A 13,252-nucleotide genomic window follows, 5' to 3' on the forward strand; every position below is an offset into this window, starting at 1 on the left:
TAACCATCATTTGTTCAGCTCAGTGTATCACAAAAGTTATTGATTAGGAAGTTTATGGGAGTTGGGTATATTTACAGAAATGTGTTTCTTTTCCTTCTTGTTACTTTGTAGCATGTTGGGGTTTTCTCAGAAAAATGCAGAGGGATTAAGTTGTGCATTATTTATGGCAAATGCTGCCTACTCGGATCCTGAGCTAATGGGGATGGCATCATGAGAATATTTTAACTATTCAGTATTGTATTTCCCTTCTCAAAATGAACAGCCTTTGCCTAAAAAATACATGGGAGATAATGAGAGAAAAGCCAAGCAAAAATCATAGACATAATGCATATGAAAGAGTAAAAGCTTTCTGGTGGATATTTATCAAAATCTTTGTTATTTGAAAAGCAGGATTGTTTTTTTTTCTTTTTCCTCTCTTTACCTCAGCACGGTAGAAGTTTCCCCAGGTGGGATTTAACAGCTTTTTACCTTACAGCAGCACAAATTCTTGACTCTGAGACTGGGCAGTGTTGGGTATCATTTTTATAAATCCTTGAAAGGGCCTGGCACCTACAGAGGGATCCACTCGGCCATTAATGAATTAATTTCTAAGCAGGGGATGAGAAACGTTTCACTGTTCACTAGCATAGGCAAAAATGCCTCCTCTTGAACAGTGAATTCCAAGTGTGTGGGAGGAGGTTTCCTCCCAAAGCCACAAAATGTAACTCCCTATTTCCAAATGTGCAGAGGTGCAGGGCTCCTCCAGCACTCACTGGGATCAGGGAGGGACAGGAGTGTGTGAAATGTCTCATCTCACTGGTGCGGGGTGGCCTCAGCTGGAAGGGGAGAGGAAAGTAGGACAAGGAATGCTCCTCCTGTGATTACTGTGACCTGGCATATGTTTTTAATCTCCTGGAAGGAGCGGGGCAGTTTAAGCCCAGAGAGGATTACTGTGGTGGTTTTCTGTTCCTCGTGCTTTGTAAACGTAGGCTGAACGTTGTAAGTGCCTTTACCCTGTCCCAAATCTCCGAACTTTGGCACGCTGTTACTTTCTGGATTCTGTGCAAAATCAAAGGTAGTAAAACTCCTTTTGAGTCTGGATAAAACCCCAGAGTGTGGGTGTGGATGTGTAACAGCCTGGTCTCTGGCTGTGATACTGAAACTCCTCCAGTGGAGCAGGGATCTCAGAGCAGGAGGTGTGGATGGAGGTGCCAGACTGTTCTGAGAATCCAGGACTGCCAGCTCAGCACAGGCTATTGTTACACAAGAACATGCTAAATAATTGGGACTCATTTCAGTGTCCCTTGTGGGAGCTGCTGTGCCCACGGCCACCAATCCTGCATGCTGAATGCTAACATATGCCAATATGGGAAAGGCCTGTTGCTTTCAGTGTAAATCCTTTTGCAACCTTTATTTCCTGCAGGCTGACAGGATCCACTGTGGCAGCACCGGGACTGCTCAGTGAGGGGCCTGGAGAAAGTTGATGACTGAAAATGGCAAAACCATCTCCCTTTTTAGGGCTCTTGTCCCTTCTTCAGTTACTTTGGGAAGGTTCTTTCATTGCAGTGCTAAACCCTGTTTCACCAGTGGCCTGAAAGCAACAGATGTTTGAGTGTTACAGATTATTTAGACAGTTTCTTCCTAGTTCATACTTGCATCTGCACAAGGAAAATGCAGAGTTGTGCCTACCAAGGCTTAGGGTTGAGATTCAGTGTCCACAACTGGAGTTGCAGGAATTAAGCAGAAGTGATTTTTAATGAGGAATTGCAATTGGTTCCTTGCTCCCTGGAAAACTGAAAAAGACACAAAATCAATCAAAACTCAGTGCAAATTATTCATCTGACTCGAATGAGTTTAGCACAAACAACCCAATGTGGCAGCAATAAAAGGCCCTTTGCTCTGAGGAGCAGCAGAGCCCTGAACCCAAAGCACAGCTGAGTTTAAAAGCTCCAGTTTGGGTCTCAGGTGCTTTCCCATCCCAGCTAAACAGACACTTGTAACTTCCCAGACTCTGCAGGGAATACAGCAGGTGTTTAATGGAGGGAGAAAGTGCAGGAATCACCCAACATTTCACACCCAGTCTTAAAAAAGGTACCAAGCTGGATTAGGAGAATAATGAATCTTTCAGATGAATAAATGTTCAAATCCTGGAGCAATGTGCTGGTAAGACAGAGATTTAATGAACTCTTTAGAGGTGGTATAAATTGGCACAGCTTCAATGGAGCCCACAAAAAAACCTGGCCCAGACTTTATATAAATATACAGTAATGATCTCCTTCTCTTCTGTTGGGAAGCTTTTATCCTCAAAAGCCACGTTCCCTGTGAATTATCTTCATCATTTTTTCCCCATTTTAAGCTACAGGCTCTGGCCTCTCTACTTAACTGTAGCAGTTTCTATCAGAAAAATCAGGGAGTGCTTTCTAAGGGTAGCTCATGCATTGAATTCAGCTGTCACTGCTACTTGTGCTGCCTTGGGTAATTGGTTCCTCACAAATCTTTATCTAAAATATAAAGGCAAATAACTATTAAAACCTTAACCTAAACGGAAGCAGTAAATTAGCCCACAAATTTCTTTTACTGCCGCATTTTGCTTGCATTTGCTCAGCCCATAAATCAGAGCTGAGTGGGAAGTTTGCAGGGTGATGGTCACGAGGGGCTGAGCCCGGAGCCATAAATGTTAAAGCTGAGGAGGCTGAACCAGGAGTAATCCAAGCTCTCCTCCACACAGGGTCTGCAGGTTCTACTGCTTCCTCAGGATCACAGGACTCTGTTTCACCTTTTAAACACTTAGGATTGTTTCAGGGATCATTTTTTAACTGTTGGTGGGGGTCCAGCTCTCTCCAGTGAGCAATGGTTGGAGCCACCACTCAGACCACAGGATGGCAGGATTTGGCTTCCTCTTTAGCCCCTTTGAACTCGTGTGCACAGAGGAGTGCTGGGAAACGGGTGGAAAAGGGCAGGAAGAGCAAAAGAAATGATGGCTCAAAGAACTGGGGAGGAGTTTCAGACAGGGCAAAGCAGAGGCCTTGCAGGACTGAGCTCCTATCTCCTAAAGAACATTTCCAGGAATTGTCCAACCCCCAGACTGTTAAGCCTTGGGAAAGCAAAGATTTGGGCTGTAAATACTTCAGTGAGGCCAGTTGATGGTTCTGACTCTGAAAGTGCTGTTTGATTTGTCCTCTCAGTGCAGTGGGTCCTTGCCCCTCGAATGTGACTGAACCCCATGTCTCCCAAACTGAGTAATACAATCCTGGGGCAATAGGGATTGTCTTGGAAAGGTCGCTTGAGCTCCTGGGTGCACTTTCAACCTGCAAGGCTGAGGAAATCTATAAAATAAAGATTTGCTTCTGGTCCTTAGTGCTGCTGGCTAAAAGGGTTGGTGGGTTCATGGAGCTGCACAAGGAATGCCACAGGCTATGGAATTTATTCACCTCAGGGCCAGCTCTCAGCGGTCCTGTAGGTGTGTGGTGTAGCTTTTCCTGAATAAAATGTGCTGAATTCCTCATGTGAATCCTGGAGAAATGGACAACCAACAGTTGCAGGTAGCAGAAAGTCCTTGTTGGAATATTCCTGTGTTTTTTTAATACTGTATTGGATCTGTGTTCTCTGTTACGGAAGAAGGTCAAGGAGTTTGTTTTCTGGCATTTTCCCATCTGCACCTTTGTTATATTTTTGCAGTCAAATTCTTCTTTAAAGTACTTGTCAATTAAGAATTTAGGGCTTTTGTTCTTATACTACACCAGCACTTGGAGAGCACGGTTGGGGTGTTAAGACCTGAATTTGTATTTCAGTGGTGCTGCTTGAAGATGAACTTCAGAAAACTCATGTTTTTCTGGACCTGGAGTGCCTTGTTCTTTACAGCAACTGGTCTATAAATGCTGAGGTTTTGAGTGATATCTAATAGCAGATTTTTAGACAAATTCACCCTGTTTAGCCAACAAACATTTTATAATACCCACAGAGAAGATGAAATAACTGGATTTTCCTTTTCTGTCCTGGGGTTGGATTTTTGCCTCCGCAGTAATCAAAATATATTTTCCTCACAGGGAAAATTTTCCTCTGTTCTAGAGTTCAGTGAAATTATGACCCCAACTCTTTAAAACCTTCTTGATAGCAGTTTGTAGTGGTTTTGTTGTGAACTCAGAATGGTCTCCATGGTTCCCAGAGCTCGTCCCAGTGTCTGAATTCTCTCTGTGATGTCAGAGCGTTTGTCCGTGTCTGTCCCATGCCATGTAAATTCTGTATCATGTATAGCCTTGGACTGCAGTGAGGTGTGAATTATGTGAGCTGCTGTAGCTAAAGCATGAGAAGGATCAGCCAGTGTTTAACTTGCTCACATTCCTCTGTCCTAACGCAGAAAACCTTTTATACACAAATCTCTCAAGTATTTCTGGCTCAGGTTCTGCATTTTCCCTTTTGTTTGGGTTCTGAATCCCTGCACACCAGCCCTGGTCAGCCTGACCTCCTACTTCTGCCACCTGCACTCCACAGCACAGATTGTTCAGAAACTCTTCCCTATAAATCCCATGCCCATCACCACCTGCAATGTGTTGTTGTTCTTTGTGAGCTGTTGTTATGGGATTCGTGTGTAAGTACTTTTAAAAGCCATTTTGCCATTTATGATGCCTGTATGCTTGTTCCGGTGCAGATCTGCTGTTTGTGTTCTCCAAGTGACTTCTTGTGCTCCTGCAGCTCAAGTACCAGCAGATCAATGGGGTCTGCAGTCTCAGTCTCTGTTACAAATTCCTTTACAAACTTGGCCAAATCACTGGATTTTTCAGTGTTCTGTTTGTAAGCTGGGACATGGCACGTGTCTCTTCTTCATGGTGCTTTTTACCTTTTCAAAGCAGTGTGTGTAACCTTTGCTGAAGTATGAGCTAAAGCTTATTAAAAACAGTAATTTTGGTCTGAAATTGTCTGTGACCTTCACATTCAGTGACGTGGGGCAGGGCAAAGTCGCTCATTGCTTTGCTTACTTTACCTGTAAATTTAAGCCTTACATTCATTTCTCTGGGTTAACTGACTTCTCTTCTCTTTGTTTTTCAGGAATGGCAGACCTCATGCTAATCATGTTGGGGTGTTCTGGACCAGCACTGCTGCCAGCACAGCCTCATGCTGCAGCTGCAATGGGGCTGTCCCTCCCTGTCCCTGCTCCATCCAGAGTATTCCTGGCTGTGCTGAGCAGAACGTGGTGTGCTCAGGGAGAGGTGAGTCCTGACCAGCTCCCTGTGCCATGGTTCCCACCTGAAAAGTGAGTAGGAAGTTGTTCCTTCCCTCTATTTTTTTACAGCAGTAAAAATGTTGGAGGTTGTTTGGGGTTTTCCAGGTCGGGTTTTTTTTATTTTTTTTGGCCTTGTGGGAGTTTCCCAAGGAGGTTCATGCCCACACTGGGCTACAGGAAAGGAATCCCTCCCTCGGCTTTGTGCAGTCCTTGCACAATGGGGTGCTGAAAATCCCCCAGTGCTTTATAGACTAACCGAAACTAATTCTATTTATCTTTAACTGAGCCCCTTTGAGGCAGCAGCTGGTGCTGTTTGTGGATTTTCATTACTTTTTTAGCACCCTCTCTCCTGGGTTTAGCTGGCTCCTTTTTTTGGCACGTGCACGTGGTTCAGCAAACCTTATTTCCATGTCACTCCAGAGCGTGCTGTGGAACGGGCCAATCCCAGCTGCCTGGGTGGGGGAGCAGCCTTTGGCTGGGCGTGGGAAGTGACACAGGTCACCTGAGAGCTCTTGAGGGGAGGCTTCAGTGTTTGCACCAAGAGAGTCTGTGGAACCTCAGCTCCCTCCAAGGAATTCATTCAGTATTTATTGTGTGGGAGATTTTGAGTGACCTGGGAAGGCTGGTGAGAAGCAATTATTTTGTTTCTATAGAGTATCAGGAATGCTCTTACATCCTTTTCGCTGAAAGCACATTCTGAGTGTTGGATGCTGATTTGGTCCCACAGCTCCTCAGAGACCAGTTCATTCTGGGAATGTCCACATGGACACATCCAGTGTGGAGGAGAAGATGTAGTCTGGCTCCTCAGGTTGAAGGAGAGGCTGGTTCACAAGTAACCACGGCAACCAGGCTGTCACTGGGAGCATCAAGACATTTACATACCAAAAATAGAAAAGCCCAAATGCACAACAGACATCAGCACTCCAGCCCGTTTGGAGATCTGTTCCTCAGGGATGCTGGCAGCAGCAGCAGGTAAGGAGATTTTTCCCTTCTTTAAGCCCTGCATCAGCAGCAAACGTTGTTTCTGGTGATAAACCTAATAATGGCTTCCAATTAAAAGGGGATATTTGAGTTTCAAGTTGGAGAAACACTGAAGACGATTTTATGTTCACCTTAAAAAGTTTCCATCTGTCACACACTTCAAGCCCAGTGTGCTCACATCAATATTTGTAACACCCAGCGCAGTGTTTTCACAGAAGAGCCATTAATGCAACTTATCAGCTCTGGTGACAAGTTACATTTTATTGCTGTCAACAAACTAAGATGTTCTTTGTCTGCAAACTCCTCTTTTTTCCCTATTTTTAATCAACCATTAGGTTTGAGTTTTGAAGGAAATGTGTAACGTGCTTTCCAATGTTTCCTGAAGGGCTACTGGAGACATGACAGATGGAGCTTGTAGGAGCTGATGGAAGACACTGATTGATCTTCTCAGGAGATGAAATAACAGTTTTTGTGTAGGTTCTTTGCTTGGGATGATGAAATCCACCAAATTCCTAAGGAGAACCAGGGAACTTCAGGAGGTGAGTCTCCAAAATAAAGATTTAATTTTGAAAACACCTCAGAGTATTGATCATGGCACCGTTGTTCTGGTTTAATTCCATTTGTACTTTTTCCCACTCCAAAGAGGACTGGGACCAGATCAAAGCCATAATACTTGGGAGTCCCATGGCACTGCATCATGGAGACACTTCACACTTCCAGGTGTTCCTGTCCTGCTCAGGGGGGTGTCCCTGGGGCTCTGCCACAGCTCCTCACACCTCTCTCCACCTCTCACTCCTGCAATTTGACCCAAGATCTTACAGGAGCTCTCTGGAAAACGAGTGTTTGGATGCACTCTGTGAACTGTGTCACTGTGTGTTTTTCTTCCCATGCCTGTGAGTCTTCAGAGGGTTATCAGTGTGTATGGAAGTAAGAAATTTGATGTAAGTGGCTTTTTTTTTTTTAACAGAAACCAGTTCTAAAAAGCTACACATGCCAATGGAACTAGTTAGCTCCAGTGGTTTTAGTTGGATTTAAGCAGCAATAGGAGAAAAGTGGAATATCTGTACCAAACCTGTCAGCTCTGCAGCTGGTTAATGGAACTGATAACTGTGTAACGATTCCCTGCTAATACCCAATTTTTAAACCACTTAAAATCCCATAAAATAGCTCCCTTCCACAAAACTATCCATTGTGTCAACCGTGCCTTATTGTCCCAGGATTCCCTTTCCCAGCCCCTGTGGAGCTGTCCAGCTGCCAGATCTGTTACAGCAGCCAAATGGCCTGCACACACCTGCTGGTGTTCCTTACCACAGGCTGAGGGAAGGTGGGAGCACCTGGGAATAACCCTGAGCCTCCCCTGAATTCTGGAGCTGATTACAGAGACTCCCATTTCTCTGAAGGAAGAGTGTTTCACCCTTGGTTCCTGCCAGGTTCTGTTTAATTGCTCCTTATTAAGAGCAGCCTCAGGCATGAGATGATCTATACAGAGGCCACAATCCATCCTGACCCAGCTGCATCCCATGGCTTAGGGGAGAGCCTGCTGCAAGGCTCAGCCAGGTAAGACTCTCTCAAAGGTGCAGAAAAACCAAATGCAAGGTGGGCTCCTCAAGAAGTAATCTACTGACAAAATAATTTTGGAGGTGTTTTTAACGTCTTGCTTTAAGAAAGAGAGTGGCTGAAACTTGGATTCAGGTAGCAAATCTACTTTCCTGTCCTGAATGGCAATGCTAGTGTGGTGACTAGACCATGAAGGACAATACTAATTTTAAGGTATATGTGGGTGGAGAAAAAAAAGGAGATTGAAATAATCAACATGTGAAATGTGAACATGTGATATCATAAGTGAATCCAGTTTCCTTGGTAACTTCTACTGTGCAGCCTGAGTATCCCTGAGAATTTCACTTGGAAGCAAGTGGGCAGCAGGTACTTACTGGAGATGGGAATTTTTGAGGGAGAGCAGTGGGAAACTCTGGTTCAAACCTGTTTTAAAGTGTGGTTTTGTTCTTCCCATCAGACTCTGTGTCACTGTTTTCACTTCCCATTGAACTCTTGGTGGTTCTTTTCCCTGGCAGAGGTGGATATGGCACTGGGAGGAGCAGAGGATACGTTTGTTGAAGTCCCTTTCTTTCATTGAGAAACTGAATGATGGTTAAACTGTGTTACATAAATAGTTACAGCAGAAGAGACTCTGGTTAGAGATAGACCAATACCAGTTGAAAAAGCAGTAGAAAAGTATTTTGCTTTGGTGTTTCAGAGACAGCAATCCCTACAACCAGGGCTGGGCTCTGGGCTTCATGTCTTCATCAGTCCTTCTGCTTCCAAGCATGAAATCATCACAACTGAAGCATCAGAGGCTTCACAAGGCTTTAAATAAAGAGGAAGTGCTGGGTTGTTTAGCTTTTCCCATCCATCATTTCAATCTTTGCATGATATCTTCAAAGATTTTCTCTTTAATAAAAATGGAATTGCTCTGCAATCCCATGAGAGATCCTTCCAGGGAGAAAGTAAAATGGCAAGACCCTGAAAATCACAAGGAATGACAATGAAGTGGGGTTACAGATTTAATTTGCTTTAATGGGAAAACCAGCTCCTGGAAAAAAACAACTCATGTGTAGCTAAGCAATACTGCAGGTCAAAGAGATATCCTGAGGAGAGGGGTAATGCTTACAGGGATCAGGAAAGGAACAAGGGATATTTAACTCAAAAGAGGAAAAATTGAATAATTTGCTTTATATATCTCCACATAAATACAATTTTTAAAATATATTTATGTGTGTATAAATATATAAATACTATTGCCCGCTATAAATCTTTTTTGATTTCTTGTACAAAATAGCATTATTGGGATAAAAAGTTTAAATGTATTCTTTGATACTCTCACTTCCCTTGCCTTTCCTATCTGTGCTACCTGCAATAAAAGAGGAGCTAATTCTGTTTCGTGTTTGGACACACATTTTGATTTGACCACAGGAAAGTGCCACAGTGCTGGAGGATTTTTTTGGATGGGTATCCCAGTGTACTTCCCAAGGATGAAATGCCCTCTGGAACCCAATGCCAGCTCAGGCCAGGAGGGCAAACTTGGCACACGGGCTCAAAATCCCTTTTCTGTGGTGGTTGTTGACAGCAGCAAAGTCTATAGGAGCTGGGTGTGCTGAAAAGGACAATTTATTGTGGTTCTAGAGAACTGTGATCAGGATTTACAGCTCCAGTGCATCCGTGATATAACCAACACCAGATGTTAAATGAAGGAGTTTGTGAGGTATTTATTTAGTTTCTCAAGGTGCTGGTAGCAGATCTAATGCCAGCTGCTCATTTTAATCTGAATACTTCCTGGTGTGTTAACTCAACCTAATCCCCTAAAATAACTTTTTTACTGTAATTTATATGTGACCTTTGTGAGCAGAGTGTCTGAGAACACAGGGAGGTTAATGAATTCTGTCTTTTCTCACCAGTGTGAGGTACTGAAGTAATAATCTCTCGTTAGAGAAGGGAAAAGAGGGCACACGTCATGTCCAGTATTTTAGCCTGTGGCTGAGCTGTGAACTAAGCCCAGCCTCCAGAGCCAGGCTCAGAGCTGAAGCAAACAGGTCACTCTTGCTCTCACCAGACCACCCATGGGATGAATTGCCATGCACATTTAAAAAGCACTGCAAATGTTTGAATCCAGGATCCAAATTTTCCTCTGCAGGTTTTGCCTTCACTGCTCCTTCCGCAGCTGCCGGGGTGGTTGTGTCAGGTTGTAACCAGTGTCAGGGTTCTGGGTTTGCTGGGGGAAGGCAGCGCTCGGGGCACAGACAGCGAAGGCCTCTTCTCTCCTCAGGCCGTTCTGTGCGGCTCTCCCGTGACAGAGCCAGCGCTGAAACATTTTGCACAACCTTCCCGTTACCTCCGGGCTTTGTTAACTTATTAACAAAGTTAAACGGGAGAACATTTGCAAACCCGGTTCAAACGGCTTTGCTGCTGCCTCCCGTAGCACAGGCCCCTCCCAGGTCATGGCAGAGCATCACATCAGCCTCACCCCTGTGGCATCACAGCAGAGTGGGGCGGGACCTACAAAGCTCTTCCCTTCTTGCAGTTTGCTGTTTCCACTTTTCCTTCCTTCTTCTGCCCTTCCATCCGTCTTTCTGTTCTTCTCCCATCTTCCGTCTGTCTGTCTTTACATCAGTTTTTATTCTTCCCTTCCATCTCTCTGTCCTTCCTCCTTCTGTTCCTCCGTCTTTTCATTTTTTCTTCCTTATGTCTTTGTCTATACATGTTCTTCCTTCTGCCCTTCCATTCTCTTTTCCATCCTTTTGTTCTTCTTTCTGCTGTCCACTCCTTCCTTCTTCCTTTTGCCTGTTTCCATCCCTCAATTCCATCAGTCTTATTTCCATCCGTCTCTCCTTCCCTCTGTTTGCCCTTTAGTGTCCCTTCCTATCCCACTTTTCACCCATTCTTTCCTTCTCCTATTCGTTCTTCTGTTGGTCCTTCCTCCAGCTGACTCTCCTGCTTTATTTCCTTTTGTCCATCCATTCTTACCTTTATATACCCATTATATATCAAATCCATGCATTTGTAGTGGATAAAACTGCCCCTTTCCTGCCCATGCTGAGCTCCCAGTTAATATCCCGTGTGACTCCCTAGCAGCACCCCACTGTCCCTCTCCACATTCTCTGTAATGCAGCTCAGGTGAGCAGGGAGCAGCATCAATAGTGTGGATTCAGGCAATGTGTGCTTTTGGCAAGAGCCCCAGCAAGTATTGCTCCCATCCATCTCCCATTACTGTGCTGACACCTTCAAATGGCAGCAGCCTTTACAAGCTGTGTTGGGAATTATCCTGCACCTGCTCACTGCAATCACTGTACATGTGTTTATCCTTTCCTGCTCCCATCTTTGTACCACACTGATTTGCCAACAAGGGGGAAAAAGAGGCATTTATCAACACACCCGCATTTTGTGCAGTGCTCCAGCAATTCTGAATGGATTCTGTTTGGATCAGATACCCAATATTGTTCATCCAAGAAAAACAGAAGAGCCCAGGGTTGACAATCCACAATAGTTTACTGCAACACACACACAAACACCCCCTCCTGCTATTTCCCAGCCATGAATTGTAAATTACACTGGTGGGAGGAAAAGGTTTTTCCTCTCTCTGAAACAGTTCTGAATACCTGTTCTGACTTACAGGACCTGCATTGATCTGCCTGTCATCCTGCCCCATTTGGAATGATAGAGCTGCAGAAAAAAGCTTTTGTTTAATTGAGATAATATTGTATTTTTCCTTTAGGAGAGAACTGAGGCATGAGGGATGTTCTTCACTGGCAGGTGAAGTCATGACAGCAGAGCCCTAATTCAGCACTTGCTTAACTCTGCTGACTAAACAAGGCCCTGTGCTGAGCTGTGGGCCAGGGTGAGACCCAGCACTCTGAGAGCAGATTTTGTACCCAGACAGATCCCTGGCATTGAGCTGGGCACTGGCTCAGAGGGGATGTGGAACTTCCCTCACAGCTGGAGCAGTGTCAGCTACCCTGGCTCTGGACTGCTCTCAAAATGAAGAGTTTTTCCCCTTCTGGTCCTGGACATTCCTGCCCTTGCCTCAGGCTACAGCTGTGCATGCCCCATCCATGTGTTTGCCCCCTGGCCAGGGCTGCCAGCTGGGAGGGAGCAGCTGCTGAGGACACTCCGGGCTCAGGGACAGGCCCGGGGTGACTGTGCCAGATGGTGCCTGTTTGGGGTGACAGTGTCCTCAGGAATTCTGCTCTTCTCCTTGCCCTGCCAGCAGCTGAATTCAGCACTTCAAGGGAGTGACACAAAACCAAGCTGTACCACCTAAAGGGGGGAGCTCCCATGCATGACCCGGGAACCGCACACTGGAAAACACCATTTTATTATTAATTTCTGGGATGGCTGTGCTCTGGTGCCTGTCCCAGTGCCTGGTAAGAGCTTTGGGAAATGTTTGTTCCTGACCTGGACTGTGTTCCCAGCTTGGAATTGCTGTAGGTCTTGTGCTGAATGTGCCACGGGTGTCACTCCCGTGTTCCTCACCTGCTTCTGCAGACAGAAGGGGCTGGCATGCTAAGTTTTTGTTTGTTTTAATTAATTTTTAAAAGGCACCAAAATCTGCTTAATTTGGAACTGTAGCCTGTTTCTTTGGGAAATACTGTGCCTCAATCTGCACAAACCTATTGCTTAGATTCCATAGGATTTCTTCAGCAGTAACCATGGCCTTTAAACAAGGAGGTCTTTACAAGCACATATAACTGAGAGCCAGAGAAAAAAGGGAGAAAGTTTTCTTGGAGAAAACTGAAATGGCAAGGCAGTACACATTTACTTTATCAAATTGAAGACAATATTAAAAGGGAAGGGGGAACATCTGTAAAAGAAAAAAAAAAAAAACAGGCTGAGTTGCTGCATTGCCTTGTTTTACCATCAGGAATGTTTCTGGCAGTGCCACTTTGTCCTGATTGAAGCCCTCGGTGGCAAGGGGAGACCTGGAATCCTTTATTCTGGTCAGGGTTTAGTGAGGATCCCTTCAGGGGACAAGGCAGTGCAGTCACCCCTGTGTCGAGGTGTGGGGAAGGGGTCAGTAATTATTCCCTACCACACTCCTCTGGCAGCGGGAGGGCACCAGATCCACCCCCACAGGCCAGCCTGGGGCAGAGCTGGAGGGAGGGAGGGAGGGAGGGAGGGAGGGATGTTTGGGGAAGGAGCTTTAAGCTCCAGAAATACTTTATGTCAAGCTCTTTTTCAGAGTCTACTTTTGTTTTGAACCAAAATTTTCCTGCTTTCCCTGTTCTTTGTCTCTTGAAGAGATGAGGAAAAAATAACTATCCCTTCTTTTCATGGACTGTCACCTCAGCACATAGCCACACGTTTTGGTGGTCAGCTCCATACACATGGAATGGGATCCACACCACAGAACTGGGGAGACACTGGGACTTGAAGATATCAACTGCACTGGGGGGAAAAGTCAGTAAGAGTTACAGATTTATAAAAGGGAAACATATCGGGAATGTTCGGGTTGACAACTTGTTTGTAAAAAAATAAAGTTTTAAAATTATATCCAAAATTAGAGTGGGAATCTGCCTAGGG

General features: G+C 45.0%; 1 long non-coding RNA gene across 3 annotated transcripts in view; it reads left to right on the plus strand.

Moving 5' to 3' along the window:
* Positions 1-12,823, plus strand: part of LOC148224152 (uncharacterized) — a 29,653-nt gene extending 16,830 nt beyond the window's left edge. Inside the window, exons 1-5 of one of the 3 annotated variants that reach the window (XR_015802080.1) lie at positions 4,436-4,567; positions 5,026-5,186; positions 5,928-6,172; positions 6,567-6,720; positions 6,825-12,823. This is a non-coding gene — a long non-coding RNA (uncharacterized LOC148224152). Of the gene's footprint in view, positions 1-4,435; positions 4,568-5,025; positions 5,187-5,927; positions 6,173-6,566 lie in introns of those variants that run through there. The other 2 variants (XR_015802078.1, XR_015802079.1) reach the window with 2 other exon arrangements.
* The last annotated feature ends 429 nt before the right edge of the window (positions 12,824-13,252 follow it).

The sequence above is a fragment of the Sturnus vulgaris genome, chromosome 3 (genome assembly GCF_052056855.1).
Source record: "Sturnus vulgaris isolate bStuVul1 chromosome 3, bStuVul1.hap1, whole genome shotgun sequence".
In the NCBI taxonomy this organism is placed as follows: domain Eukaryota; kingdom Metazoa; phylum Chordata; class Aves; order Passeriformes; family Sturnidae; genus Sturnus; species Sturnus vulgaris.